General features: G+C 34.9%; 1 protein-coding gene across 4 annotated transcripts in view; it reads right to left on the bottom strand.

Moving 5' to 3' along the window:
- Positions 1 to 6,000, bottom strand: part of LOC105517912 (chromosome unknown open reading frame, human C3orf20) — a 102,746-nt gene that overhangs the window by 38,229 nt on the left and 58,517 nt on the right. The window lies entirely within an intron of this gene.

The following is a 6,000-nucleotide window of genomic DNA, read 5'->3' as shown; positions in this document are numbered from 1 at the left end:
AAAAAAAAAAAAAAAAACTCATAATAGTGTCTCATGGGGTGGTTTATAACATATATATAGAATTAAAACATATGACAATAGTGCAAAATAAGGGGTAAATGGACAAAGTATTCTAAGATCATTGCATTGTCTACAAAGTGGTAAAAATGCTAGATTATATCATACTTTAGTAATTAATCATGGATTTGTGTTATAGTCTCTCGGGTAAGCACTAAAGAAATACTAAAGTAATGTTTAAAAATTTAAATAATAGATGGAGAAACTTAGAATAAAAAAACAAAAAAACTTTCATTAATACACAATCAGGCAAAAAAGAAAAGAATAAAGAATGCAGAGCAAGTGAGTCAAACAGCAAACAAACAGTAAGGTGGTACAAATATTTAAGTAATTATATTAATGTAAAAATATCAGCCCAAATATTTAAGTAACTATATTAATGTAAAAAACATTAAATACTCTAATTAAAAGACAAAGATTAAAAGACTGAATTTAATTAAAAAACAAGAAATAAATAATTATTTCAAGAGACAGACCTTAAAATAAAGGAGCAGAAAGGGTGAAAGTAAAAAATTAAAAAACGAAAATAGGATATATTATGAAAAACAACAAAAAAGAAAATTCATGCAATTATACTAACACTAGAGAATATAGGATGTAATACACAAAACATTTCTAGAGATAGAGAGTTCTTAATACAATGAAAAATTCATAATGTTTACAATTCTAAGTTTGCATTTGTCTAACAAAATAGTTTCAAAATACATACAGCAAAAATTGACAGAAATGAAAGGAGAAATAGAGAGCTCCAAAATTATTGTGAAAGATATTAACACACTTCTATCAGTAAATGATACAAATAAGAAAGTATTTATAAGTATATATAAAATTTAAGCAATATGATTAATAAATTAAATTAATAGGCCAGGTGCAGTGGCTCATGCCTGTAATCCCAGCACTTTGGGAGGCCGAGCCGAGCAGATCACGAGGCTAGGAGATCGAGACCATTCTGGCTGACACGGTAAAACCCCATCTCTACTAAAAATACAAAAAATTAGCTGGGTGTGGCGGCGGGCGCCTATAGTCCCAGCTACCTGGGAGGCTGAAGCAGGACAATGGTGTGAACCTGGGAGGTGGAGCTTGCGGTGAACTGAGATCATACCACTGCACTCCAGCCTGGGCAACAGAGAGAGACTCCATCTCAAAAAAAAAAAAAAAAAATTAAATAAATTTGACCTGACATTTATAAAATGCTGTATCAAAAAACTGCAGAATATGCATCATTTTAGCTCCGCATGAAACATTTACCAAAATTGACTATGTGCTGGGCCATAAAACAAGTCTAAGCAAATTTCAGAGGATTGAAATTATACAGTTATTTTCTCTGACCACACACAATTTAATGTTAAAAAGAAAAAATGATAACTAGACAATCCCCAAATGGTAAAATTATGTTACACACTCTAAATATCCAATGGGACAAGAAAGAAATAAGAATGAAAAATTACAAAATATTTTGAGCTTAATAATTACCATATGGCATATCAAACCTTGTGGGATGCAGCTATAACTGGACTTTGAGGGAAATTTATAATATTATATGTATATATTCAAAAAAGATAAAGTCCAATTATCTAAGCATCCACCTCACGAAGTCAGAAAAAGAATATAAAATTAAACCCAAAGAAAGTAGACAGAAGGAAATAATAAAGATAAGAGTAACAGTTAATGAAATAATAAGACAAATGTATGAGAAGATCACACAATTAAAATTTGCTTCTTTGGAAACACTAATAAATCAATAAATCCTGGGACTAATCAATGAGAAAAGAAAAATGGCAAAAATAATTAACAATAGTATTGTAAAAGAGGGTATCACTAGAGATCAATATAGTCATTTAAATTATCGCAAGAGGATCTTTTTAAAAACTTCAACATAGGCCGAGCATGGTGGCTCACGCCTGTAATCCCAGCACTTTGGGAGGCCAAGGCGGGCAGATCATGAAGTCAGGAGATCAAGACCATCCTGGTCAACATGGTGAAACCCTGTCTCTACTAAAACACAAAAATTAGCTCGGTGTGGTGCTGCTTGCCTGTAATCCCAGCTACTTGGTGGGCTGAGGCAAGAGAATTGCTTGAACCCGGGAGGCAGAGGTTGCCCTGAGCCAAGATGGCGCCATTGCACTCCAGCCTGGCAACAGAGTGAGACTCCGTCTTAAAAAAAAAAAAAAAACTTCAACATATTTAAACATTTAGATAAAATGGTAAATTCCTAGAAAAATCCAACTTATAATAAACACAAAAAGAAATCTGAATAGTCCTATATCTACTAAAAATAAAAATTTTAATTAAAAACTTCCACTGAAAGAAAATCCCAGGAAGAGGTGACTTCACTGGCAAATTCTATCAAATATTTAGGGAAGAAATAATCCATATGTACATAAAGTCCACTAGATAATAGATAAAGAAGAAATACTTCTGACCATAACATGACAAGAAAGGAAAAATTATTGACCAGTCTGCCTTATAAGCACAGATGCAAAAACTCCTAAAGTAGTAGCAAATCAAATCTAGAAATACATAAAAAGGAGATATATCATAACCAAGTTGAGTTTATGTCAGGAATATAAGATTGGCTGAATATCTGAAATATATCCATATTAATATCAACATAATTCACCACAATAATAGAATAAAGGAGGAAAATTATATGCTTGTCTCAATGGACAAAAACATTACAAGAAAGGAAAACTACAGACCAATAACTGTTATAAGTATAGATGAAAAATTCTTCAACAAGATACTAGCAAATTGAATCCAGCAATACAGAAAAAGAATAATACATTATGATCAAGTGGAGTTTATCCCAGGAATGCAAGACTGGTTCAACATTTGAAATCAAAGTAATTCACCATATTAACAAAACAGAGTCTAGAAAGAGACCCAAAGGTGCAAAGATAATTTAATGGAGAAATTTATCTTTAAGAAAAAAACTGTTGGAACAATTGACTATCCATACGTAAAACAAACAAACTTCAATTCATACTTCATACCTTATATAAAAATTAACTCAAAATGGATCATAGACCTAAAACATAAACTATAATAAGCTTTTAGAAGAAAACATAGGAGAAATTTTTGTGACATTGGGTTAGGCCAGGAATTCTCAATCTTGGCACTATCGACATTGTGAATGTCATAATTCTTTGTTATGTGGAGCTGTTTTGTGTATTGCTGGATGTTTAGCAGCATCTCTGTCCTCAACTCACTAGATGGCAGTAGCGCCCCCTCCCTAGTCATGACAATAAAAAATGTTTCCAAATATTGTCAAATGTCCCCCATGGGGCAAACTCATCTCTGGTTGAGAAACACTGGGTTAAACAAAGGGTTTTTAGACATGACAACAAATCACAATCCAGAAAAGAAAAAACCCATTTCAATCAGACTTCATCCAAATACATTTTACTCTGCAATTACACTGTTAAGAAAATAAAAAATTAAGTCAAAGACTGAAGAAAATATTTCAAGTCACATATCTGATAAAAGACTTATACCCAGAATAAAGAACTCTCAAAACTCACAATAAAAAAAATCCAATTTTGAAATGTGCAAAAGATTTGGATACTTCCCCAAAGAAAATATATGAATGGTAAATAAGCCATGAAAAGATGCTCAACAACTTTAGTTTATAGGGAAATACAAATTCAAATGATAATGGGATATTACCGCACATCTATTGAATGGCAAAAAACCAAAAACAACAAAAAACAAACCCCAACAATACCAAGAGCTAACAAAGATTTGGAGCAACTGGAACTCTCATACATTGTTGGTGGACATGGATAATGGCACAGCTACTTTCACAGCTGGCATTCTTACAAAGTTAAACATGCATTTACTATAAAACCAGGCAATCTAGCTCTTAAGTATTTACCTAAGTGAAATGAAAACTTAGGCTCACATAAAAGCCTGCTCATGAGTATTTACAGCAGTTTTATCATAACCAGAAAAAGCTGAAAACAATCCAAATATCTTTCAGTGGTTGAATGGATAAACAAATTTTGCCCATCCATGCCATGTATTATATACAGAAAAAAATTAACATTACAAGGCTTGAGGCTGTTATCTTTAGACAAACTTCTTTCCAACATTAGCCCTTGGCTGGTGTCTGGGAACTTGGCACCCTGCTCTATGCCTAGACTGCAAACAATGTGATTTACGCTGAACACCGGTTTTCCTTCTGGCAGCCTGGAATTTTGCTAGTTGCTAGGCTTAGAGTGCCTATGCGACCAGTAACTACTAAAAAGCCTGGGTTTTGGTCCCTAGTGGGCTTCCTTAGCAGAAACATTGCACACATGTTACTGCCTTTTTTTCTGCTAGAGAAAGGAGCATGCTAGGTGTGTCCTCTCACTGTGCACCAGAAGACACACCTCTGTCCTTCAGATTCTACCTGTGTCTTTTTCCTTTGCTGATCATATCATGTATCCTTTCACTATAATAAACCTTATCCATGAATACAACTATATAATGAGTCTCATGGGTCCTAGTAAATCTCTGAATGTGGGGGTGGCGTTGGTGCCCCCGAGACAGAACACTACTCAGCAATAAAAAGAAATGAACCGTTGATCCATGTAACAATATGGGTGAATCCTGCATGTATTACACTAAGTTAAAGAAGACAGATTCAAAAGGCTGTATACAGTATACTTACATTTACATGATATTCTGGAAAATGCAAAACTATATCTACAAAGAACAGATTAGGGGTTGTCAGGGATTAAGGGTGAGGGAAGGGTTTAACTACAAAGGAACAGCACAAGGGAATTTCTTTCTCTTGGTTGGGGGTTGATGGAATTGTCCTGCATCTTGGCTGTGGTGTACGTATGTATAGTGAAAAACAGAGTATATATAGGGTTTGGTACTGTTCACAGTTTCAGGCATCCACTGTGGGTCTTGGAAAGCATCCCCTGAGGATAAGAAGGACTGCTGTATTTAAAACTGACAATGAACAATGGAGGGTGCTCAGCCTCTATAGTCATCAGGGAAATGCAAATAAAAAAACATTTCATCACTAAGACAACACATTTCATTATTACAGAATGGCTATATTAAAATGATTGACCATACCAAGCACTGGTGAAGATGTGGAGCAACCGAACTCTCAGAAACACTGTTGGCGGGAGCAGAACGTAAAACAACCATGGCGGAAAACGGACAGTCTGTACTAGAAGCTGAACATACACATACTCAGTGATAGCAATTTCACTGAGTATGCCAACCAATAGTAGCACAGTTTGCTATTACCAAAACAACCAAATATTCATCACCATAGAATGCATACTTTCTGGTGTATTTACAATCAATTACGATAAAGTAATGAAAAAGAAGAAACTATTGCTATACATAATAACATGCACACATCTCACAATCATAATGTTGAGACAAAGATGCCAGACACCAAAGAAGACACACCAAAGAGATCTATTTTAATCAGGTTTTAGAAAACAATAAAAACTAATCTCTGGTGTTAGCAATCTGCCACCTGGGAAGGAAGGTGAGACTGGTCATTTGGATGGGACAAAAAGGGGCTTCTAAGGAGCTGGTAATGCTCTATTTCTTGGCTTGGTGGTTATAGGATATGTTTACTTTGTGATATTAATTGAGCTACACACTCAGGATTTGCTCATTTTTCTGTATGCATTTTACATTTTTAAAAAAGTTAAAACATGAAAAATATTTTAATACTTTTTTAAAGTTAAAAAGAGATAAATCCCAGGCTGGGTGCACTGGCTCACGCCTGTAATCCCAACACTTTGGGAGCCCAGGTGGGTGGATCACATGAGGTCAGGACTTCGAGACCAGCCTTGCCAACATGGCAAACCCTGTCTCTACTAAAAACACAAAAATTAGGCAGGCGTGGTGGCGCATGCCTGTTGTCCCAGCACTAGGGAAGCTGAGGCAGGAGAACCCAGGAGACAGAGGTTGCAGTGAGCTGAGATCACG

The sequence above is a fragment of the Colobus angolensis genome, unplaced genomic scaffold (assembly GCF_000951035.1).
Source record: "Colobus angolensis palliatus isolate OR3802 unplaced genomic scaffold, Cang.pa_1.0 Scaffold31, whole genome shotgun sequence".
Taxonomy (NCBI): Eukaryota; Metazoa; Chordata; class Mammalia; order Primates; family Cercopithecidae; genus Colobus; species Colobus angolensis.
Note: the sequence above shows the minus strand (reverse complement) of the source record. Positions and strands in the feature narration are given on the sequence as shown.